The sequence below is a fragment of the Hylobates moloch genome, unplaced genomic scaffold (genome assembly GCF_009828535.3).
Source record: "Hylobates moloch isolate HMO894 unplaced genomic scaffold, HMol_V3 SCAFFOLD_15, whole genome shotgun sequence".
NCBI classification, from domain to species: Eukaryota; Metazoa; Chordata; class Mammalia; order Primates; family Hylobatidae; genus Hylobates; species Hylobates moloch.
Genome location: NW_026652290.1, coordinates 67585175 through 67612590, shown reverse-complemented (window position 1 = coordinate 67612590; position 27416 = coordinate 67585175). Strand labels below are relative to the sequence as shown.

Below are 27416 nucleotides of genomic sequence, written 5' to 3'. Positions count from 1 at the left end.
ATCTTACTATTCATGATCATGCAATATTTTTCCATTGTTTGTGTCCTTTCTGATTCCTTTGAGCAGTGTTTTGTCATTCTCATTGTAGAGATCTTTCACCTCTCTGTTTAGCTGTATTCCTAGGTATTTTATTCTTTTGTGGCTTTTGAGAATGGAGTTGTATTCTTGGCTCTCAGCTTGGATGTTGTTGGTATATAGATATGCTACTGATTTTGGTACATTGATTTTGTATCCTGAAACTTTGCTGAAACTGTTTTTTCAGACCTAGGAGATTTAGGGCAGAGACTATTTGGTTTTCTAAGTATAGAATCATATTGCCTGCAAACAGAGATAGTTTGACTTCATGCGTTCCTCTTGGATATGTTTTCTTTCTTTCCTATGCTTGACTGCTCTGGGTAAGAACTGCAGTGCTATGTTGAATAAGAATAGCAAGAGTGAGCATCCTTCACTTGTCTCAGTTCTCAAGGGGAATATAGTCAAAGTATTTTTTAAAAAATATATTTCCAAACAATGAAAATATATTTTCTACCTTGACTCTACCATTCTTGTTGAAATGGCCATTGCAGTAGATATTTCTCCTGAGATAGGACAAAAGGAGAACAATTTTATTCAAGAAACTCAAGATTAGCCTCCAATATTTTTAATTTTTTAATAAAGGGGTCACTTTTATTCTGTAGGATAATAATTTATTTTATTTTGTTATATAGTAAATAATATCAATGCATATGCTAATAATGTGACAAAATAAGAAAAAAAAATGAAGCGGTCAAATGGTTAAAACCCCATAGTAAAGAGAACATTTAGAAATCAGGCAGAAAAAATAACATATTACATATGAGGAAAAATGTAGAATACCTGCTGACTTTGTATTGGGAATAAAGCAATTCAGAAGACAATAAAACAATAACTTTAAAGTGATAAAAAATATGTCGACACAAATGCAACAACACTTCCCTAAAGGGTCTATTATGCTGTTGATAATCTTTCAAAGGCAAAATAAAGAAAATTTGTCTCCAGCAGGTCTGTACTATAAGAAATGTTACAATCAATTCTTCAAGTGGAAAGCTAAAGGTAGCAGATAGAAACTTGTTTCTATACAAAGGAATAAACATTATTTAAAATGGTAAACAAATGGAAACAAGAAGATAATATTTTCTTCCTTTGATTTCCTCAAAACAGAATTAACTGTTTAAAGCAAAAATAGCAACAACGTAGCATGTTTTATATCATTCGTAAAAATAAAAGAAGAGATAATAATAGTACAAAAAACATGCATGCAGGTACCAAAAAAATGTTGCTAATTTTTCAGTGGCTCAAGCCTGTAATCCCAGCACTTTGGGAGGCCGAGGCAGGTGGATCATGAGGTCAGGAGATCGCGACCTTCCTGGCTAACACAGTGAAACCCCGTCTCTACTAAAAGTACAACAAATTAGCCAGGCGTGGTGGCGGGCGCCTGTAGTCCCAGCTACTCAGGAGGCTGAGGCAGGAGAATGGCATGAACCCCGGAGGCGGAGCTTGCAGTGAGCCGAGATCGTGCCACTGCACTGCAGCCTGGGCAACAGAGTGAGACTCCGTCTCGGAAAAAAAAAAAAAAAATTTCCCAAGGAGTAGAATAATATTATTTGGAGGATAATGTAATAACTTAAAGATGTTTACTGTAAGCATCAGAGAAACCAGTAAAATTAAAGTAGAGAACTATCAGTCAAACAATGAAAATAAAATTGAATACAGCACTGAAAGTTATAATACTGAAAGTAGACAGGAAAAGAAAGATAAGGAATAAAGAACAGATGGAATACATAGAAAACAAACAGCAAGATAGTAGACTTAAACACCAATATATTGATGATTATATTAAATACAAATAAAAAATAGTCTTTCAGGCTGGATATTTTAAAAAAGGAGACCATCTATATGCTATTACAGGAAACACACTTAAAATAAAAATATTGATAAGTTAAAATTAAAATAAGATAAAATATACATCATGTAAACACTAATCATGAGAAAACTGAGGCTTCGTTAATAGTACCTCAAGTAGATCTCAAAAAATAAATATTACTAAGGATAAAAATACATTTTAGGATGATAAAACATCTGTAAGTCAAGATGAAATAATTATAAATATATAATGCTTGATAATAGTGTGTCAAAACAACATGAGCAAAAACAACAAAATTGAAGGAGAAATAAATGCATCTGCAATAGTTATTGGTGATTACAACAATCCTCTCTCACTACTAGAGAAAAGCAGTAGACATAAGTTTATAGGAAAATATAAGAACTGAAGAGCACTATCAAATGAATTTACACAATTAAATTTTTTAGACCTCAACACTCAACTATAGCAGAATATACATTCCTTTCCAGTGAACATAGAACATTCACAAATATCCATATACTAGTTCATGAAATAAAACTCGATAAAGTAAAGCAAAAATAGAGTTAAACTATAGCTGTAACTTGTAAGAAAAAGATACCTAGATGAAACACAAGTATTTGTGAGTAGAAAAAAAACATTTACAGTAAGAAAGCCCAAGGGACAAAGAAGAAATCACTAAGGACATTGGTAAATCTGTTAAACTTAATGATATTGAAACACAAATGCCAAACTTTAGGAATAAAACTAACACAGTACTTAGGGGGAAATTTATAAGTTAAAAAATCTGTATTAAGAAATAATAAGGTCTAAATCAGTTATCTCAGACATATGCAGCTGGAAAAGGAGTAAAACCACCATTAGTAGAAGAAATGAAATGATAAGGTTAAAGCGAACATTACTAAAATACAAAACATAAAAGAGAAAACAAATGACACTAAAAGCTTTTCTTGGAAAAGATTAATAATATTAACAAATATCTATCTAGACTGATTAATAAAATAAACGTCTAAATGATCAATAACAAATTATGCTTGTTTGCAGATGACATAATCTTGTATTTAGAAAAATCTAAAGACTCCACCAAAAAACTATGAGAATTAATAAACAAATTCAGTAAATTTGCAAGCTATAAAATCAATATATAAAATCAATATCGTTTCTATTTGCCAAGAATGAACAATCTGAAAAAGAAATTAAAAAGTAATCCTATTTACAATAGCCACACACAAAATTAAATACCCAAGAATTAACCAAAGAAGTGAAAGATCTCTATAATGAAAACTATAAAACACTGATGAGAGAAATAAAAAATGACACCAAAAAATAGGAGAATATTTCATGTTTATGTACTGGAAAAACTAATATTGTTAAAATGTCCTCACTACCCCAAGCAATCTACAGATTCAATGCAATCCCTATGAAAATACCAATGACATTCTTACAGAAACAGAAAAAACAATCTTAATATTTAAGTGGAATCACAAAAGACCCAGAATAGCCAAAGCTATGTGAAGCAAAAAGAACAAAACTGGAGGAATCATACTATGTGACTTCGAATTATGCAACAGAGCTATAGTAATCAAAACAGCAGAGTACTGGCATAAACACAGACACATAGACCAATAAAAAAGAACAGAGTACCCAGAAACAAATCCACACACTTTCAGTGAATTCATTTTTTGACAAAGGTGCCAAGAACATACATTTTATTGTTAGCCTCTTCAATTAATAGACTGGGAAAACTGAATATCCATATGCAGAAAAATGAAACTAGACCCCTTCCAATTCTCTCTCCATATATAAAAATCAAATCAAAATAGATTAAAAACTTAAATCTAAGACCTGAAACTATGAAACTAATATAGCAAAACATTGGAGAACATCTCCAAGCCATCGGTCTGGGTAAAAATTTCATAAGCAATACCAAATAAGCACAGGCAACCAAAGCAAAAATAGACAAATGGAAACATATCCAGTTAAAAAACTTCTGTACTACAAAGGACACAGTTAACAAAATGGAGAGACAACCCACAGGATGGGATTAAATATTTGCAAACTACCCAAACTACCCATCTGTCAAGGGATTAATAACCAGAATATATAAAGAACTCAATACCCATCTGTCAAGGGATTAATAACCAGAATATATAAAGAACTCAAACTACCACCATAATAGAAAAATCTAATAGTCTGATCAAAAATGGGCAAAATATTTGAATAGATATTTCTCAAAAGAAGACATACAAATGGCAAACAGGCATATGAGAAGGTGCTCAACATCACTGATCCTCAGAGAAATGCAGATCAAAACTTCAATGAGATATTGTCTCATCCCAGTTAAAATGGCTTATATCCAAAAGACGCGCAATAACAAATGCTGGCGAGAATGTGGAGAAAAGGCAAACCTTGTACACCGTTGGAGAGAATGTAAATTATTACAACCAGTATAGAGAACAATTTGGAGGTTCCTCAAAAAACTAAAAATTCAGCTACCATAATGATCCTGCACTCCCACTGCTGGGTATACACCCAAAAGAAAAAAAAAAAATCAATGTATCAAAGAGATATTTGCACTCCTATGTTTGTTGCAGGACTGTTTACAATAGCTAAGATTTGGAAGAAACCGAAGTGTCTCTAAATAGATGAATGGCTAAAGAAAAGATGGTACATATACACAATAGAGGACTATTCAGCCATAAAAAAGGAATGAGATCCAGTTGTTTGCAACAACACCAATGGAACTGGAGATCATTACGTTAAGTGAAATAAGCCAGGCACAGAAAGACATACATTGTATGTTCTCACATATTTGTGGGATCTAAAAATCAAAACAAACTCATGGACATGGTGAGTAAAAAGATAGTTACCAGAGGCTGGAAAGGATAGTGAAGTAGTAGGGGGAGGTGGGGATGGTTAATGGGTACCAAAAAAATAAAATAAAATCAGAAACAATAAATAAGACCTGGTATTTGGTAGCACAACAGGGTGACTATAGTCAATAATAACATAATTGTACATTTTAAAATAACTTAAAGATTGTCATTGGAATGTTTGTAACTCCAAGGATGCTAGAGGTTAGGAAAACTCCATTCTCCATGATGTGCTTATTTTATATGCATGCCTATGTCAAAACATCTCATGTACCCCATAAATACTAGGGTACACCTACTATGTACCCACAAAAAGTAAAAAAAGAAAAAGACAAATATCAAAAATTAAAAAGGGAACACTACTGTAGATTATAAACATATTTTTTAAAGTTAGAGAATATAAAAAATTTCATTATAAAAATGAAGTATGAAAAAATGCCCAATGCAAAGAAATGACGAAAAGAAAATATGAAATACACTGGGAAACAAGGAAAACAGAAACAGAATAATATACCTAAATATAATTTTTCAGGAATTTCATAAATAAATATTGTCTAATTCATCAAGGTTCAACAACCTAGATGAAATGCAAAACATTTTCAAGATATCATTATTAAAATATATTTAAGAATACATGCAAAATGAATAGCCTAGAAATATATTAAAGATACTGAATTCACAATTAAAAATTCATATAAAGTTAATCCCAAACCTTTGTGACTTTACTAGAAAACTCTATGAAACATTTAAGAAAGATATAATAACAATTCTACTAGGAAGTCAGAAAATACAGGAGAAAATAACACTTTCCAATACGTTTTACTAGACTACTGTTATCCTAATACCTAAAGCAGAGAAAAATATTGTAAGAGAAGAACATTGTAGGCAAACTTTCTCATGAATATAGATCCAAATATGCTTAGAAAAATAATAACAAATTGTATCCAGCAAAGTATAATTTATTTTAGCAATGAAAGATCAGTTAACATTGGAAAACTAAATCAATTTAATTTACCACATTAACAGAATAAAGAAGGCCATAAGTCATTGTAATAGATGCAGAGAAAGCACATCAAAATTATAAACACATTTATGTTAAAAACTTGAAGAAACATAAGAACAATGAAAAACATCTACCATAGAATTAAGAAGAAAGCAATTAAATTAGCTATTCATTTTTTAAAAAATAAAAAAGGAAAGAAAACACCAAAACTTTGATCCATAACTCATGCCAGACTCCCCAAAACCAAATATTATTTTTAAAAAAACTATAAAACTTCCATTAGAAAACATAATATATAATTTGTGCAAAAAAGTTAAGGGAAAAATGTTAACTCACAAATTGAATATCAAAATTTAAATTTTGCACTTTAAAAGACAGCATTAAAAATTAAAAGGCAAGTATTTATAATACTCATTTCAGTTGAAAGACTGGTATTCAAGATTACATATATTTTAACTTATACATCCTAAAATAAAAAAGCAAACAACTTAACTAAAAATGTTCCAAATATAACCAAAGGATATCAGGAAAATATTTTTCAGTAATGCAACTGTTTTATATCTTGATTATGGTATTGGTTACAAAATTGTGTGCTTTTATTAAAATTCATTATATGCCAAAGCAAATAAATTTTAGTGTATGTAAATATAAAAATTAATCAAAATATTTTAACAGTTTCTCCCAAAAAAAGTAAGCCAATAAATACATGAAAGGATGTTAAACATCATTACAACTAGGAAGGTACAAGTTAAAACCCCTACGCAGGCTACAATTAAATTTAAATGACTAAAAATACCTAGTGTTGACAAGAATGTTTTACAGCAACTGGAATTTTTACTCATTGCTGTTCAAAGTATAAAATAGTACAACCACTATAGAAAATAATCAGTTCACAAAGAATTGCATATACACTTACTAAGTGACACAGTATTTCAACTCATGAATATTTAGTCAAGATATACAAAAATTTGTATTGATGGAAATTCTTGCACTTAACCATAATGCTCCTTATTCACAATGGTCCCAACCTAAAAGCAATCAAATGTCTATAGCCTGAGAAATGGATAAACAATTTGTGGAATATATAATGACATATAGATCAGCAATTATAATTAATAAATTACTTATTATGCACAATATGTATGATCCACTACAACATCATGTCCAGTGATAGAAGCTAAAAACAAGAGTCCATACTGTAAACTTTTATATATATAGTAGACTAGAAATGGCAAAACTAAATCATAGTAATTTGCTAAGAAGGTAGATCTTACGCTGAGTTCTTTCATAATAATAATTTAAAAATAAATATATTAAGTAAGCAATAAATAATTAATCAAGAAGGTGGGAGGAAACATTGGGGTGATGGATTTGTTTATGGCATTGACTGTGATGATGGTTTCACAGGTGTATATTTATCTCCAAACTCATCAAGTGGCACATATATTAAATATGTACAGCTTTTTAATGTCAATTATACCTCAATAGTGCTTACAAACATACATACACATAAGAAAGCACATTAGTGATATCCAAGAGCCTGGAGGTGAAAAAACAGGATAGAAAGCAAGGCTTGTGGAAGGATGACTGAAAAGGGAATAAGCAAACTCTCTGGAGTGATGAAAATATTCTACATAATGACTGTAGTGGTGGTTATAGGAAGGTATAATTTTGTCAAGACTCATTAAACTGAATGTTTAAAACAAATGCATCTTTTTGTGTACTATATACCTTAATAATGTTGATCAAAAAGAAAAATGCATAGAATATACATTTCTAAGACAATTCTAACACATGTCTGCTACATGTGGCACACAGAAGATTAAAGAAGAGTTTACAGAAAATATTTGTCAAGGAGCGGTCTAGCCTCCTGCAGGAAAAAAGAGAGAGAGAGAGAGAGAGAGAATTTTAACCAAACATTGAAGATTGGAGAGATGGCTGCTAAAGATGGAGAAGTATTGATATAATACAGAAAACTGGCTGTAAATTGGCAGAATTAAAGGTGAGTAATGGTGAATCACAAGAGCTCAGGAAATTGCACATATCACAGGTGATAAGGATGACATTTCAAGTGAGTAGGTGTTGGTAGACTTTGATGCCAGCTGAAGTCCCTCAGAGCAGCAGGCCCCTTGCCAGTGCTATTTTTTGGGGGTGGCAGCTCTGGAGCTGTTTCCTTGGGATCCTTTAGTCTGATTTTTTCCAGATATAACGACTATCACTTTCAAGGAGGCCAAAGAAGTGCCAGACCACATAACTGCTTCCTGTTTACATGGACACCCCAGCTTTAATATTAACCCTTGACCCATAGCCCGTTTTTACTACCAGAGAAGACTTTGGTATCAGAAATAAGCCAGGCGAGCAATTAAGAGAGCAAGATGTCACCATTGTTATCAAATTATAAAATAATCACCCCAAATGAGAGTTATACATTTTTTAGAGTTCTCTCCCATGTAAACAGACCCATCAGGTGTAAAGGTAAACCAAACTAGATGTATATTTATCATATACAAATCAATCACATAAGCCACTTGGAAACACAAAAGTATGTATTAGTTAAAAGTCCAGGAACAAGAATACTGTATTTTTTTTTTAACTTACCTCCCATGACTACAATTTGTGTAAACCTCAAATCCTTCCCAAGGTGAAACTACTTAAGAAATGTCTACTATTAAATTATCACGAAGCACAAACATCAAGAAAAATGTTGACAAATCTGATGCATTAAAACTTGAATCACCTATAATATAAAGGACAACATAAAAAATATTAAAGATTAACCAGAAAAGGATTTTTAAATAGGATTTTAAAACTCTTCTAAATTGTGACCAAGATAGCCAGCCTTAATTTTTCCCTCAGCTTGATAAAACTTTAGACAGATTTCTTCCTAACTATAGGCTCCCGGAGTTCCCTTTTCTTTGAGGATTTACTTTAGAAAACTTGCCAACTGTAAATTATTTCTAGCCTCTCTTAGATCTATATCTTCTTCTAGCTTCTTGCAAGCTTTACACACAAGAAATTTTCTAAAGAACCTGGGAGCCATCTTCTGAAATGTGATCATCAAAGGAGATAGTACCCTCCTATCCCCCAGTCTCTGTGTTGAACTCTAACTTTGTTATGTACCAGTTAGCAAACACTGATGGCCTAATCACGTTGACCAACCTTCCCCTAATTTTCCTTAGTACTTTCCACTAACTCATCCCTGTGTTTAAATTTCTCCTTCATTTTGGTTCAGCAGATTTGAATTTCATCTCTCTCCCTTATTACAATATTCTTAAATAAAATCTTCCTTGCCTCTTTAACTTGTCTGGTGCAATTTTTCTTTGACAGACAACAAGAAAATGATAAATGATGCAATAATAAAATGGTCAAATAAGTTCTTCCAGAGAAAGTGTGAATTACCACTAAGCACAAGAAAAAAAGCTCAATCTCCTTAGGAAAACATAAATTAATAGGACACTGGCATATAATTTATCAATCATCAGATTTGAAAAATTTAAAAAGTCCAAGGATATAAATAAATTACTCAGTTGATTTTAGAGTAAGTAGATAAAATTACCTGAAGGGTAACTTTATAAGATTACATTAAGGTGAAAGGGCCCATATTCTAATTCCAGCAATTCCACTTGTAAGTATGAACATTAAAGAAATTTTTACACATGCAAAATATGATCTAAAAGAAATGTGGAAGAATATACAAAGATATTCACCCCAAAAGTGGGAAAAAATCTAAAAGTCCATCAATAGAATACTGGACATCATACATTCATAGGGTTGAATATTATACTGTCGTTAAAATCAACTACATTTACCAATATGGAGAGTTTGCAAAATCATAACAGGGACTGAAAAAAGGTTTAAGAAAGATAATTGCATGATAGTAAATATAAGAATTTTTTTTGAGATAGGGTCTTGCTCTGTTGTCCAGGCTGGGGTGCTCACCCAAACTCCTGGGCCCAAGTAACCCTATTGCCTCTGGCTCCCAAGTAGTTAGGACTACAGGCACAAGGCACTGAGCCTGGCTAATTTTTTTTTTCAATTTTCTTTTGTAAAGACAGAGTCTTGCTATGTTGCCTAAGATGGTCTTGAACTACTGGCCTCAAGTAATCCTCCTGCTTCAGCCTGCCAAAGTGGTGGGATTACAGGCATGAGCCACCGTGCCCAGCAAATACATGAATTTTAAAATCCTGACAAGCATATTAATAATATTCACAAATACACCAATTTTACTGAAAATTATTAAAAACATTATGAAAAAGACAACCAATGAATTTATTACAGTAGTTATTTACACTGGTGAAGCAGAGTGGGAAATATGGCTTTGTAGTGGTCTTATAGGAATAACTGAAGATGACTCAGATGACCTTGCTATATAGCAAGGGAGTCAGCCATCATCAGTTACATTTAGCAGAGACTCAAATGCAGACAGAGCAGCGTGAAAGCTTCATAGTAGAAAAGAAGAACAGACTCCAGGCATGCCCTGATTGGAGGCTATTGGCATCAAAAAGCTGTAGGCTAGCTAACTAGAATCAAGATATTCTATGTGATTGTTTAAGGAAGCATATTTAGCTTTCTCCAGCTGCTCCTAAGTTGAAAGCTGGCACAAAGTTTAGGAAAGCTGTCAATTATTAACCCATTTATCCCGGAGGTTGCAATTTTTTTATTTTTTTGCATGAGTGAAAAATCAGACCTTGGCGATGACCTTGAGCAGTAAGATATAAATAACTTCCACATGCTTAGCGTTCCAATGGAACACTAGGCATGAATCAAGCCCTGGCCAGTTGCTACATGGGTTTATTTTTGGCTTCCTGGACTGGTTGCTGCGGATAGTGCCTTGTCTATTGAGCTGGTTGCTTCAAGTCATGGGTCAGAATTGTACTTTTCTTATAGACGGATCATTGTTGATTTGTTTATTTAGTCCATTCTGATGTAAAGTTTTATTTATTAAGGAAGACTCACAGTATGCATATAAGACAAAATGAAAATTCAAAATATTTAAAGCAAAAAAAGTATAATTTTATATTAGTAAAAATAAAATATAAAATTAAGATATAACCATATACATTCTGGTATTTTTTTGCATTTGCTGAACATTATCATTTGTGTGCTTGTACATGTAAGTACAATTTCTAAACTAAAACTATAGATGTTTTTCTAAAATGCTAATTCTTAAAACATGCAGCTCAAGATTGTCTTGACACTCATAGTACACACTATTACATAATTAAACAGAAAACATTACTAAGATATAATTCATAAATGAGAATTATAATTAGAGCTGGGTATTACAACTATTGTATTCTGCTTTCCAAACATCTGAATACTTTTATTTTTTCAATTTATGGAGCAGAAATCTGTGCTTTACATATTATGAACAGCTGTTAGATACGATTGTTTTGCTTCTCATCTACTATTGTAAGGATGTTTATATATAGTAGTACTTTTTTAAGAAGAGAAATAGAAAACCTTTATATAATAAAGGCAACTATTAAGGACCAAAGGTATCTATCTATTTGTAAAAGGCAAGGTTTCCTTGAAAGATCTTATTATCTAGCTCAAAAGCTAGTATATTTTCACATTTAAAGGAATATTATAGCCTATTTTGATTCCTTACTTGATTTCATTTTGATGTCACAAACTTTCTTTAAAGAAGGAATGTCAGGGGTTGTTGTTGAGGAAATCATTGTATTTTATAGAGAAGTGACTGATTTGAGAAGCGGGGGATAAAGACTTGCTAATGGTGGTTTTTTTTTTTTTTTTTTTTTTTTTTGAAGAATCTATCTCAGATGCTTGGTTTGATTGAGAAGATAACTGTGGATGATTGCCATTAATCTTTGGAAAATTTTTGTCGGTTTCATTTTTAGGGGGACAATGGCTAGTCATACAAATGGTAAGTATTAACTGAGATTGAAAAATATCTTCTCCCACTTACTCAGCTTCAAAATCAGGTCAGGTTGTTCTGTAAATGAAAACCCCACAAAAGCTGTTTCTCTTATCCTCTTCTTTGGCTAAATCAGGACTCTAGATTTCAAAGCTAAAAATGTAGTCTTTTTCAGGAGTAATACAATCAATGCAGACAAAAGTAAAAGTCACAGATTAGCCTCTTCAAACTTTAAAACTTAAGATGAACAGACCCATTTTAAATTTTATGGACAGTAAAATGTTGCACTAATCATGAAAATTTGACCTATAGGTAAAATTTTCTTTGATGTGTTTGTTTTACGAGCAGTAAGCTAAGTCATGTAGTCATGAAACTGAGATAAGCTGAACGAGTTTTGCTTTAATAAAGGTTCCAGGTAGTCTCTACAGATCTGTTTAAAAATTGCAATACATCTTTACTAACATGTGTTCTTGGTATATCCTAGTTGACCAGCAAAAACCTGCTAAAATCAGTTTTAAAGGACAATTTATATCCTTGTACACCATTGCTGAGTATGTGTCTTGTAAATCTTTAGATTGGCCACATTTTTCATTTATATTTTATCCCCTGTATAGAAAAGATTATCTTTTTATATGTTGAGCATCTTCTTTTAAATCTTAGGGAATTATAAGGAATAATACTTTTTAAGATGCCCATGCCCTCAAGAGTCTCAAGTACAGTATGGGAGCCAAATTGGTAAATTCATATCGTTTATAAGGCATATTCTATAGGGAAGTAAGCACTGTTTTAGAGTTTATAATATCATAGATAACAAAATCACTAACTTTCTTGGAGAACTGACTAAGGCTTTGCAAAGAAAGCAACTTTTAATATGAATTTGGAATTACTAAAGTGATCACAAAGAAATTTAAAAGAAAATTTTAAAAAAGAATCTACTTTAGACAGAGGCAAGAGCACAGTCCAGAAAGGAATGAAAGGTCATAGAGCATTGAGGAAGTTCAGATAGGCTGGGGCATAGAACCTATAGCTGAAGATAGATTGTGGTAGACTTTCCGTGACAAAGAATCAGAACAGTGGCTTGTAGACAATGAGGAACCAATAAACAGGATCAAATTTCAATTTTTTTGGTTTATTTTTGAAAACAGCTGTGGCATCATGAGTTATGAGTGGGGAATTAGCCAGAAGAATGAGAAATATGTGTCAGGAAGTTATGAGGCTGCTGCAGTGATGAATAATCAAATACAAAAGCCCATTAGATAGGGAGGAAATAATGAATCCAGCCTCCATTTCTGAGGTCATCATTAGTGACTGAATAGTCAAGAATGGGAGAAAGAGATCAGAGATGAAGATTCTAGTTTAGAGAAGGACAGTGGTACAAATAGTCAAGATAGAGGAAACTACAGGAGGAGTGACTAAGAGAGCTGGGACAGAGAATGAAAGTAGAAATAAACAAGTCCTTTCCACCTGGTGATTCTGCAAGGTCCTACAAGACATAAGAATGGAGATATTCATTAGAGAGTTACAAATGTGGGTTTAGGTCTTGACCCATATGTCCATAAATTTAGCACTTGATATTCTGTCATAAAACTCTAATGGATAATGACATTTGAAGGCATATGGAGGAAGAGAATCCAAAAAATACTAAGAAAAAGTCACACAAATAAAAGTTGTTGCTGGTGATGATAGTCTTCTGAAAGCCAAAGGAGATCATATCTTAAAGTCCAAAGTCCATACTGTCAAATGACAGCACATGAATCATAATGTTGCCATGTTAAAATACTTTTATGGGTATTTTGTTAAATTTTTACTGTATTTTAAAAAAACCAGGTGATGTGTAAGTACTAAAAGTGCCTTTACTGTTATAATGCCTTTTTCTTTTATCTTGCCCAGAAAATAATGAATGTTATATTTAACGTTTCTGTTTCTTTTGCTTTTTAACTTAGCTCTGTGTAAGGTAGAGATTGCATTTGACAGAGTAACAGAATACCAAAGTATAATGGCCTTAATATTCAAATATTTAATGTCTCATGTAAAGTAGACCTCTCCAGTTTGCTACATTAGCTTTATGGTATTGTGGATCTGGCTCTTTGATCTAACAGGGTGCTTCACCGTCTTACCATGTGGCGTCCATTCTCAAAGTCAGGATAACTGCTAAGGCTCTGGTCATCACATCTAACTTAACAGTTTAATTTTTAAACAGGGCAGAAGAGTAAAAATGGTGCTCCTTCCAGGTGACTAAGTTTCTTTAAAGAACCTTCCCAGAATTACCTCCCAATACTTAATGTTTATTTGACCACATCTAGCTGCAAATAAGATTGAAAATTTAGCCTTTATTTCTAGCAGTAATGGGTCAAGGTAATATTAGTAGTCTAGTAAAGATAATAGATGTTCGCTAGGTTACTAGCTGTCTTTGCCATGAGCTCCTGAAATATGGAAGAGTTTGGCTAGTTTAAAAAATAAAATGTAAAACTATTCAAATGTGGTCATGTCCTTTACTCAAGTAACTAATAGTCAAGTGGAAAAACATATGTACATACAAAATACAGAAGCAGCATTCTTGCCATAAAGAAGATACGTAAAAAGTGCAATGGGAAATAGTAGAAGAGTGATCCCTGATGGAATACAAACTTTCTGAGCGGCTAGCAATGGGACAGGACCAAAGAGGATGAAAGACTTTTTCAGGCAGAGAAAATGACATGTGATAAGGCATCAAAGCATTGCATGGTGAGAATAACATGGAATCTCGGGAATTGAAAGCAAATTCAAATATACATTTAAAGCTTAAATTAACTTAGAAAGTTAGGCAGTTGGGTGCATGGAAACTTGTAAGTGCTGAGTATCAGCTACTGAAGAATTTTACATGAAAGCTACCCCTAAAAACTGTAAGACAAATTCTTTAGTAAAGTCCTGAGTGGCACTTTTATTTGATTTGTTAATTTGCTGGAAGTTCTTATGCTTCTCTAAGAAATAAATTGCTATAGGCATTTTACCAAAGAGGAAGATAAAGACGTTTGCTCTTTCAGTTTTATAAATCCTCATGTATTTGTTTTGTATTTGAAGAAGGTAAGATATTAAACGTATTTTAGTTGTATATTAAATTTTACCCCAAATGACAATATTAAGGCTATGTGTAGAGAAATGTAAAACATTTTCTTAGAAAGATTAATGTTTAATCAGATTTACTTTTTCACACTAGATGAAATTTGATTTTCTGAATTATTTTACTTATAAGCTCTGGTACTTTTATTATTGTCATTGCCTTACGTATTTTATTAAATTATTTATTTTCTGATGTTATTTCATTAATTATTCATCTCTACAAACTAATAAAACTAGTGCTAACATTTACTAACTTAACCTCTCAACAAGCTTCTGTGATAGATACCATTACAATAACAAGTTTACAGACTAAAAAATGTTAAACATTGTATATTCTAACCTTTCTTTTTCTAAATAGGGAGAGATAACTTTCTAAGTCGAATAATTATTAGCAATTCATAAACCCTGCCGTTTACCACAAAGTCTGCACCAAAGTATTTTAAAGGAAGATGAGTTTTTTCTTTCCATGAATTAGTCATATTTATAAAAACAATTTCAACCATTGTTTGAATTTGAAATTGTAATCTAAAGAAACAGAATTATACAATAATGAACAGCATAGTTTTTTATTCCTCGATTCTGGGAATTAAATTGTGCTTATCCAAACTGGTTTATGAAATTTTAACTTTTCTCTCTTGTGCGCATTTTTCCTAGACCTTACAGACTGTACTTTAAAGAACAAATGACATACTTTTTATTATAAAAATTGAAACATTCTGAAAATCATATTAAAGAAGTATAACATCATTCATAAATGTAGTATGAGATTACTTAACCAATTCTTTCATTATAGTGTAACTCTTTCCATATATGTATGTATGTGTATGTGTATACATATACTTTTAAATAATCATATATTATTTTAATTTTATTTTTGTTTAGAATCTTAGGATAATTTTCACAAGAATGTAAATATTCCTTCAATGCATTTTAAGAGTTGCCAATATAGAATCAAGGGGGAGAATAACATAATTTACATACTTGTTTCAAGTGTTCATTTTTTGTTGTTATAAATGGTTCTGTTACTGTAAGGTAGTCCTGGAGAAGCAGGATGATAAAACCTCTCTCCTAACTAGTCTATCTATACTAAAAATATAAGTTGAAGTGGCAGAAATACACACTGGCATTAATCAAATTATTGAGACATTTTCTCATATTAGAAGTCATCCCTAAATCAGAAAAAATTTAAAGTCAATTTGTTGTTTTCACTCCATACCTCTAGAATTATAATATGTAGAAGGGGATATTAAAGAGAAGGAAATGGTGCATGGTCAAATTTCCAGAAGTCTCCAGTGAAGACTGGGTGGTTGAAAGAACCACATAAAATCTTTTTGCCATATTGCAAATAAGAAATTCTATGGCTAATATTCATACTTCACCATTTTTTGGAAGGACGGAGGTCTGAAAGCGTATACTAAATAAGCACCTAAGATGATTAGTTGTTTCAGAAACACAAAAACATATTTCTACTCTTAGAAATGAGGTGGGAGAGTATCTAGAAAAGAAGAGCAATTCAAACAGAAGAGGGCACTCTCTGACCCGGAGTAGTAACTCTGGTGAGGCATGTTTAACAAAATTGTATAAATGAAAGAGGGGAAACCAGATCCATCCACTGTGATACCCCACAAACTCCATAAAGTCACAGTTTACCTTAACTTTTCAGTAATTTATAAAATAGAGTATAAAAGAAATTAACAGCCAGTCATCAAACTATAAATCTAAGAAGTCTTGCAAAAGGTTCCTGTAGAGAAAAGAGAAGTTACTAATCCTTTAACTGAGCTAAAACGCCCAAAAACTTGTCTTTTTAGAAAATGAGTAGTTTGTAAGGAAAATAAAAAGGACTATGACAAAAGACTACCCAAATTTTATCTTAGAAACAAATGAAGGAAAGGAGAGGGGAGGAGAAGGAAGGGGAGGGGAGGGGAGGGGAGAGAAGGGGAGGGAAGGGGCAGGGAGGGAGACAGAGTGGGAAGAAAGGAATGAAAGAAGCAAAGAAAGGAAAAAAAAGAAGGAAAGGATATAAAAGACATTTTAGAAGGTGTACTACCAGAAACAATAACTTTTTACAGAAAAAATTCTTCAAACTTTTGACAAAATTAGAGAAATATATTAAGACAGCAGAATAAAATGAAAAGAGAATTTTTGATCTACGATAACACATTGGGACCTAATGCAACTAACTAATGTATAAGTTGGAAAAAAATAATTAACAGAATAGACACAATTGAATACCAAATCAGTGCCATGAAAAATATTCATTTAAAAATCCCAAAAAGTGCAAAAAAAAATAAAGAAATTAAATTTTAAAAGACTCATATTTCTAATTAATGCCTCCTAATAGAAAAAAATAAATGCACCAGTCAGAAAAACACAATAGAACAGTTTTCTTAAATGGCTAAAACAACTAAATTTCGGATTGAAATGGAGCATTTCTTATATATTCCTAGCAATATGTACGATGGAAGGAGCCACTGAGTAAAATAACTATGATGAGGAATTTAATTATCAAAATGTACATGTAAGATTAAAATTGTGAGAATTTAAATAGTATGTACATTAAGTTCAAAATTAAAGCCTAAGTATTTGCTAAGATCCCTCAAATCAAACAATAGGAAATAATATTGAAAAATATAAAAATAAATACATAACCATCTTGTATCTCGGGCTAGAAAATTAATGATGTCTCTATAGAAAACATTCAGAATATCACCATATTGCATAGACTGCCACCACACTACCATAGGGGCTATTGCTTAAATAACCAGGTTAAAGAGGCCCGCGCGGTGGCTCACGCCTGTAATCCCAGCACTTTGGAAGGCCGAGGCGGGCGGATCACGAGGTCAGAAAATCGAGACCATCCTGGCTAACACGGTGAAATCCTGTCTCTACTAAAAAAAATACAAAAAAAATTAGCCAGGCGTGGTGGCAGGCGCCAGTAGTCCCACCTTCTCAGGAGGCAGGAGAACTGCGTGAACCCGGGAGGCGGAGCTTGCAGTGAGCCGAGATCGTGCTACTGCACTCCAGCCTGGGCAACAGAGCGAGACTCCGTCTCTAAATAAATAAATAAATAAAATAACCAGGTTAAAGAATGATGTAATGATGTAGGCCAGATGTGATAGTTCACACTTGTGATCCCAACACTTTGGAAGAAAGAGGCGGGAGGATTGCTTGAGCCTCGGAGTTTGAGATCAGCCTGAGCAACGTAGTGAGACTGTCTCCATAAGAAGGAAACAAAAAGAATCATGTATTATCACTGGCAGTTATGGCCAATGAGACATAATTGGAAGTCTTCCGGATGGAGTTACTAGAAAAGCTACTGTTTCCCTGATTAAGGAGAATGACAAATGCTGGGGATGCATGTGTTTTGTCCCTTGCCCTTCTCTAATTTCTTCTGGAATATGATTCTAGCCTGAACTTGGATTGCCGTCTTGACACCAAGACAATGAATCATTTAATTAGTAGAGTGGAACTCTGAGTTCTAGGAGTCTGAGTTCTAGTTGATTACAAGAAAAGCTATGCCATTGAATAAATACAACTCTTTACTTATATTGATGTTAACTTTGGATTCAGTTACATGAAGATAAATGTAATTCCTAGAAATTAACTATCTCAAGAAAATATAAGGGTAAGAATGCCTGTCAAAAATATGAAGTCAAATTCTAGAATAAGAACAACAATAAAAATAAATGCAAATTGGTTAATCACACTTTTAAGTTTCTAAAAATGAATATCTTTTATCCATCTATAGTCTGAAGCATCACAACCAAAGTGAAAAGTGTTTAAAAATAGAAAATAAAAAATGCACATTCAAACAGATGAAATCCATGTTATCAATATTAATATGAGAAAAACAGAATTTAAGACAAAAGCAACTGAAAAGGACAATGCGGGGTACTGCACGAAAATAAACTAAATTAGAAAAAGAGAGTGAACTTCCACGCACCACACAACCCAACTTAAAAAATGTATTAACCAAAAGTTGATAAAAGAAGGAATACTGAGATATCAAAAATAATTTGCAATTTTTACACACATCTCTCAAAAACCAAAAGAACTATAGAGGAAAAACTGAGAATCCACAGATGATATCAATAACACAGACAAGTTTAATCTACTATTATGTTTAATTCTGTTCCCCAAAATAAGATATGCATTTCTTCAAATATACATGGAATATTTAAAATGTTTTAATGTACAGTCAATAAAGAAATATGAAAAAAGTCCTCTAAATACTCAAAATCAGGCATAACATATTTATAGGTTAGAATGCAATAAGTAAATTATCAAAAAACAGAAATACTATATATAGAAATTAAAAGTAAAATTCTAAATAATTTATAAGCTAAATAGGAAATCAAATTACAGACATTTTATATTCAGAAACCAGTGTCAACTACAGCCTAACAAAATTAAACTAATGGAATATGGCCAATGAAATACTCTAAAAATTTTTAATGTAATATTTACCAATTATTTTAAAAATTGCAGATAAGCTAATTATGCTTTCAGATGAAAAGAAGATAAACTCTCCAAAAAAAAGTTTTCTTTTAGAAAAGAATTTTAAAGAGCAGAAAGTAAATATAACAAAGTTGAGCAGCACAACAAAATACATATATTCTAAAGGCTAAACAAAATAGATGAACACTTGGTAAGTATAGTCAAATAAAAGAAGAGAAATTTCACAGTAAATGAAAAACTCAAACATATAAAGTGGGCATAATTATAAACAAAATTATATTGAGATTCTAAAATTGTAAGAAAATAGCAGTGCTCCTGAAACGCTGTTGGCCCCATACAAGAAATCAAATGAGTGGGTCAATCTAACTTATATATATGCATTTTAAAATTTAACTTGTGTATATGCATTTTAAAATTTAACTAAAATATTCATTAATTGACTAAATCATATAATAATTGCTACATTCAAAGTATTATCTCATGATCAAGAATGAGCTAGCCAAAAATATAAAGATGAGTTCAGAGAAAACTGATCTATGTAATACACTTTATTAACAATCATCTTTATTAATACCAAATCATAATCAATAAAATGTTTTTAAATAAAATTCTGGACTTTTCATGAGTCACATATAATTGTATCAAATGAGGAACCGTTTACATTCCAGAAAATGGCAAAAGTATAAGAATAGGAACGTTACTGAATAAAGAAAGCAGATTGAAAATCCACTCATTAAAATATATTTTATGTACCTAGGAATTGGAAAAATGCCCAGTGAAAACGCTGCTATGTTACATTATTTTCACCGATAAAATTGGCACACTTTCTTAATGCTTAAAAGTCAATTTTTTGGTGAAGTTAGATAACTTCGTAGTTGTTGGTGAGATGTAAACTGACAGATATTTTGGACAGTATTTTGGAAATATGAAATTTTAAGAGATGACACAACATAGATATTAATCTAGGAACCAAATTAAATAAACTAAAAATAATCTATTAATAGAAAAGACTAAATGAAATATAACCTATTCATCATTGACTATAATGTAGCAGTTTAAAGGATTATACTATATCCAAATATAGTATATCAACTCAAACAACATATTACACAATAATTTTTAAATAATTTTATAACCTTATAAAATATACACACATGCAATATAGGTTTTTAAAATTTGCTAAATACTACATATTTTATAATAATGTTACCCTTGAGGATTTACCTTATAGGTAACATTTTGAAATTTTTTTAATTATACATTTATAAAAAACAAAATGTAAAAATTGTGAATATGGCATTAAAAGTTATGCTGTGAAAAATATATATGCAGCTATCTTGGAAGAGGCCCCAGTGCTTACCAATAAAAACTGGAATTAGCAGGAAAGGTTGGAGTAAATAAGTGTAAAATATGTAGCAGTTCCTCTTGCAAATCATGCTCTGAAAGAAAACATTAAAAAATTTGGTGTTCAGAAATGGAGAGTCAAAAAAGCTATTTAAATTGTCACAGTAAAACTATTTAAAACCATAACTAGCAAAATTAAAAATTAAAAATGAGAATGTAGACTGATGAAATTCCTAGGAGAAATTCCTAGAACAAGAAAAAAAAGGAAACACAAGACTGCTCAATCACAAAACTTTAATTAATTAGTTAATTAATTAGAATTTAGAAAAATGGGTTTATATCAACAAATACACATGCTCCACTAGTAAGTAAGCAGGTTTTACAACTTAAAATAAATTAGAGTAAATGGATAAAACATTAAGAATATCTCATATATACAAAAATACTTTTGTTGTTGTTGTTGTTTTGAAATGGATTCTCGCTCTGTTGCCAAGGCTGGAGTATAGTGGTGCAAACTCGGCTCACCGCAACCTCCACTTCCCAGGTTTAAGTGATTCTCCTGACTCAGCCTCCTGAGCGGCTGGGATGACAGGCGCATGTCATCACGCCTGGCTAATTTTTGTATTTTAGTAGAGATGGGGTTTCACCATATTGGCCAGGCTGGTCTTCAACTTTTGACCTCAAGTGATCTGCCTGCCTTGGCTTCCCAAAGTGCTGGGATTACAGGCATGAGCCACTGTGCCCAGCCAACAAAAAGTAATTTAATAAAATCAAATTTATTCCTGAGTTTTAAAATTCTTAGTAAAATAAAAATATAGAGATTTTAAATATGGTAGAAATTTTTTATACCTATTTTATACCTGTACCTTCACCTATTCTCACATGTGCACCTTATCAGTTTAAAATAAATGTTAAAATAGAGATAAGACTGACAGAGGAGCAAGGGTTAAGTCATACATTCTACACTTAAAGAATAAACTGTAACTCCCACAAGGGTTTTTTTGTATTTGTTTTTGTTTTTCTCTAGCTCCTAAACATGCATTGCCCTTGATATAAACAATATTAAAATAATTTTCAGCTCCACCAGCTGTGGACTAACTGAACCCCTGTTTCACCAGCCATAACTACACTTTTCACTGGACAAGAGACTAATTTCAGTAACTTTCCCCTAATAAGAAGACCACAGACCATGGACTGTTTCTGGCCAGTTCAGAGATCGTGCATTTGCGTGCCTTCACGTCCTGAAAAGACCTTTTAACATATAAACCCCAATTATAATACATTTAAATGTTAAGTCTCCACCCCAAAGTGAACATGGGTCATATGTTTTGTGCGTTTTTCTTAGGTCTGCATGTGTCAGAACCACCTCCGTGAATATTCATAGCTTCTCCTGTAACCTGTTGAATATATATGTTTAGCTAACCTGTTCTGCATAAAGCAAGCTTTTACCCCAATGCCTCCTCCATAGAAGTGCCTGTTTCTGGTCTTGGCCTGAGGCATGCTCCCAGGCCTGCGGATGGCCACCTTGCAGGCCATAACCCTTTATAAGAAATAAAATCTCCTCTCCTTTTCTAAACTTATGCATCTTGATTTTTTTAAGTTAACAACCTCTATCTATACCTATTTCTATTATTTCATCACTACAGTCTACTCCCTATATGGCAAGCTGAAGGATCTTTCTAAAATTTAACATTAGATTAATGTGCTGATGATGTATTCATAATAACATTTTATCTCATTACTGCAGTCAGTAAGGCCCCCATGTGATCTGTCCCTTGCCAAATTTCTCTGACCCCATCTCCCATCAGTCTCTCATAATTCATGATACTTGAAATACACTGAAAATAGTTCATTTTTTTCCCACAGGCCAAGACAGCTTCAGCTTCTACTTCAAATGTACATTTACAAAGCTCCTGTTTCCACATAGTTGGCTGTTTCTCTTAGACTGGCAAAGACTGAAAAGTTTGGCAATAGCAAAAAACTTGCAAGTGCTTGGAAAATAGATATTTCTATTCACTGCTGATGACATTGGAAAGTGGTGTAAGTCTCTGAAGGAAATTTAATGATAATTATTGACATCTTAAAACCATATACCCCTTGTCTCAGAAATTTTATTCCTGGGAAAGCATTGAAAGTTTCTACCTATAAAACTCCCCATGATCCATACATAGAGATATTTATTGCAGTATGTTTATTGCAGAAAGCTGTAATGACCTAAATGCCCATCAATAGTGAATTAGTTGCATAAATTATGGTATTTTCATATGCAGGAAGTGATGAAAATATTTCTAAAGAATAAGTAAGATAAATGCCTTAATATAATAGTATGTATAGAATGATCATGTTTATATTTAAAGGTTAGTATATATGTGTGTGTGTACACATTCACATAAAGCAGTTCTAGATAACTTAAGAAAATATAAATAGTGGTTATCTCGGGTTTACAACAGGGAGATATCAGGTAAATGGAATAGAATTTTATTATCTCTAAATGTTTCTCTACTGTTTGTATTTTTTTCACCTTTAATATCTATTCTTAATGAACAAGTTGATCTATTAAACCCTGTACATATGGCGTGTTATAAATAACAGATGTTTAATTGCTGAATACAAAGGTATTAAGTCATTTTGGTTTTTGCTATGTATTAACAAATCGCTACTTAAAAAGTTTGTGCCAAATTATACTCCAAACAGAAGTATAAAATGTTTTCACTTTCCCAACATCCTTATCAGTTACCAATTATGGATGTTATCAGTTAACTATATACATACATATCACAAATCATATGTGTATATATATACATATGTAATATCTCTATATATTCAACCTAAAATAATATTTTAATTTTGTATGCTTATTGGGCTTTGAAAAATCACAAAAGCATTGGACATTTGCTTTTAAGACATTCAGTTTATAACTAATTCATAGCTTAGCATTATCCTTAGGTTGAAATAAATGGACTATTAAATATGATTGCCTTTAATAACTGGAAGGTGAATATCTATTGGATTTTTTTACTCCTTTAAATTATATTTCTGTATAATGCATACCATTCTCATTATATACATATGAATTGATTTTCCACAAATCTATGAATTACCTATCCAAATTTACATTCATCCCTCTGAGAAATAATAAAATATATAGTTTATTAGAAGTGAGTAAACTGGTAGCTAGACTATAAACAAAGTAGTAAAACTATAAATGTAGTGTACAAATATAAAGAATCTTTTCAAATAGCTTCAGGATTACATTATTATTTTTAATTTATAAAGAAAGATATTAAATATCCAAGAAACAATTTATTCCATAAACGTATTATTATTGGAATTGCAGGGGGTTTGTGATATATTTTTTTAAATTGTGTCCTTGGATAATATTAAATAATTATTTACAGTCACTTCAATATTTTTAATTTTCTTTTTCTCAGGAAGCTCTAAATGCACTCACAGATTTTGACATTAATGACAATAACCATAAAAATTTTGACATCTATGAAATAAGTCCCCAGAGCCAAAGGAGCCCGAATTTTCATGCCTTAGAATGAAGGAGCAACCTGAAATAATTATATTTTGAATCAATCTTTAAAGGTCAAATAATCAATGACAGGGAAAGGGATCACAGCATATATACTCTCCATGGAAACTCTCTGCTCTTGATTTCATGAAGTTCCAAATAGGGGTAAACTGGGTATAAGGAAGGATGGCAGAGACAAGTACAGCAGTAATGACAGAAAATATTAACAAGCATTCTGACCTCAGGGAAAGCACCTACCCCAGAGGGAAGCATAATTCTGAAAGAAATTAGGTTTAGAAATTGTACCTGCATGGCACTAAGCTGAGGATGCCAATTCCTCCTGTGTCCCTAAATATTCAGCCAGGAAAAACTGAAGCCTGTATTCACTTTGCAATTATATGCTTTCTTGCCTGAAAATCATGGTAGCAGTGACATGAACAGGAGACAGAGAAATATTGGGTAGAAGGGGGTGGTTTCCCAGTAAAGGCCCAACTGTCAAGCCTGAAGACCCATGGCCCTAAGTGAGGACAGGTATTTCTGTTTTTGTGCCCAAAAAGTTGCTTTTTGGTCTTCCACACACCCTATCCTGCCCCCATATAAACTGGAGACCTTAGCGGGCACACACCAGCAGCTGGACATTAGAACCAGTAGCCCAGCGATAACAGAACAACGCAGAAGACAAAGAAAGAAGAGGAAGGATGTCTGGACACCAGTGGGATTTTAGGCAGTGGTGGTTGGAGAAGAGTCTGGCCGCTGGGCAACCCAACTCCAGGGAAAGACCATCTTCCCACTCCATCTCCTCACTTCTGGCTCCCCATCCATCTCACTAAGAACCGCCTCCACTACTCAATAAAACCTTGCACTCATCCTTCCAGCCTATGTTTGATCTGATTCTTCTAGTACACCGGGCAAGAACTCAGGATACAGAAGGTTATCACACTATCCCACTGCCCTTGTGATAAGACAGAGAGAATACTGAGCTGATTAGCACAAACAGTTTGCAGATGGCAAAGCTGAAAAAGCACACTGTAACACACGCTCACTTGGGCTTTGGGAGTCAGAGACCTCCACCTGTAGCTGCTGTGGGGCCAGAACCTGTTTTCTTTGTCTTGCGTCTTGGATATCAGCTCAGCCACAGTAGAACACAGTCCTAATTAAAGTCATGAGGCCCCCATTTTGGCCGTAGTCCCTGGATGACATTTCTAGGCACACACTTGGCCAGAATGAAACCCACTGCCTTAAAGGGAAGGACTCATAACCTGCTGACAGCCCTTGGGCCCAGAATAAGCAGTAATACCCAGGAATTGCATTGTGGGCCTTGGGTCCAGGTGAGACCTGGCACATTCTGAGATATTCTGGCCAGGTGAGACCTGGCACATTCCCAGCTATGGTGGGTATAATGACAGACTCCTGTTTGAGAAAAGCAGTGGGGAAGTAAGAGAGACTTTGTCTTGCACCTTAGGTATGAGGTCAGCCGCAGGAAGTAGAGGATGAAGTGGGCTATTGGGGTCTCAGCTTCTAGGCCTTGCCTCTTTCATGGCATTACTGAACCTTCCCTGGGCCAAAAGGGAGCCCACTACCCTCAAGGGTGAATGCCAGGCCTGGCAGCATTTACCAAAAATACACTGAAGAGCCCTTGGACTTGAAGTGAATATCTGTGGTAACCTGCAGTGCACCTCATGGGTCTGTGATGGTAGTGGCCACAGGGTGAAGCTCCTCTGCCTGCACAAAGAGGAAGGAGGAGTTGGAAGGGCTATATGTAATGGTTTGAGTGCCAACTCAGCCACAGTACAATAGAACACAGGTAGATTTCTAAAGTTTTTTACTCCAGACTGGGGCTCTTGGACAGCATTTCTAAACCTATGTGAGGTGTCAGGGACCTTGTCACCCTGAAAGTAAGAAAACAAGCATGGCTGGCTTCCCCATCTGCTGATTGTAGAGCCTGAGGGACTTCAGTAAACACAGGCAGTGGCCAGGTAGTGGATACTGCAGCCATTGGGCAAAACCCAGTTCTGTGCTGGCTTCATGTCTGACTCAGCGTGTGTTTCACTTATTTGTGAGATATAAAAATCAAGTTGTGAGTGCTTGTGTCACCCCACCCACAGCTCCAGGTGGCTCAAAACAGAGAGAGAGAGACTCCTTTGTTTTGGGAGAAAATAAGAGAACAAGAGTCTCTACCTGGTAATCCAGAGAATTTCTTCTGGAGCTAATCCAAGATCACCAAAGTATACCTCAATGAGTCTGGAAGAATCACAGCATTACCCTTGGGGTGCCCTCTAAAGTAGATACAGCTTAGATCACAACAGCCAATTCCTTTTGAATGCCTGAAAAGGCTTCCCCAAAAGGACTGGTAGAAACAAGCCCAGACTGCAAAGACCACCACAGATACCTAACTTTTCAATGATCAAACACCAAAAGCATAAAACCATCTAGGAAAGCATGACCTCATCAAATGAACTAAATAAAGCACCAGGGACCAATCCTGGAGAAACTGAAATATGTGATCTTTCAGACAGAGAATTCAAAATAGTTCTTTCAAGGAAACTGAACGGAATTCAATATAACACAAAGAAGGAACGCAGAATTCTAGCATATAAAATTAATGAAGATATTGAAGTAATTAAAAATAATCAAGCAGAAATTCTGAAGGTGAAAAATGCAACTGATAAACTGAAGAATCCATCAGAATCTTTTAATAGAATTAATCAAGCAGAAGAAAGAATTAGGAGGAGATAAAGTAAAAAAAAGAATAATACACAATGAAGCACACCTAAAATACCTAGAAAATAGTCTCAAAAGGGCAAATCTAAGAGTCACCATAAAGAGGAGTTACAGAGAGAGATAGGGGTAGAGAGTTTATTCAAAGGGATAATAACTGAGAACTTCCCAAACCAAGATAAATATAGCAATATTAAAGTACAAAAGGTTTATAGAACACCTAGAAAATTTAATCCAAATAAGACTAGCTCAAGGTATTTAATAATCTTAAGAGTCAAGTATAAATAAAGGATCCTAAAAACAGTAAAAGGAAAGAAACAAATAACATACCATGGAGCTCCCATATATCTGGCAACAGACTTTTAAGTGGAAACCCCAGGAGAGAGTGGCGTGATATATTTAAAGTGCTGAAGGCAAACATTTTATGCTAGAACAGTATATCCAGTGAAAATGCCCTTCAAACATGAATGAGAAATGAAGACTTTCCCAGACAACCAAAAGCTGAGGGGTTTCAAAAATACTAGACCTGCGCTATCAGAAAAAGCCAAAGGAAGTAATTCAATCAGAATGCAAATGACATTAATGAGCAATAAGAAATCATCTAAGGTACAATGCTCACTGGTAATAGTAAGTATGCAGAAAAACAC

At 33.2% G+C, this 27416-nt stretch overlaps 1 long non-coding RNA gene across 1 annotated transcript in view; it reads right to left on the bottom strand.

Moving 5' to 3' along the window:
* The window catches only part of LOC131381284 (uncharacterized), a 90729-nt gene that overhangs the window by 26957 nt on the left and 36356 nt on the right, over nt 1-27416 (bottom strand). Inside the window, exon 3 of the long non-coding RNA XR_009209913.1 lies at nt 20551-20629. This is a non-coding gene — a long non-coding RNA (uncharacterized LOC131381284). The remainder of the gene's footprint in view (nt 1-20550; nt 20630-27416) is intronic.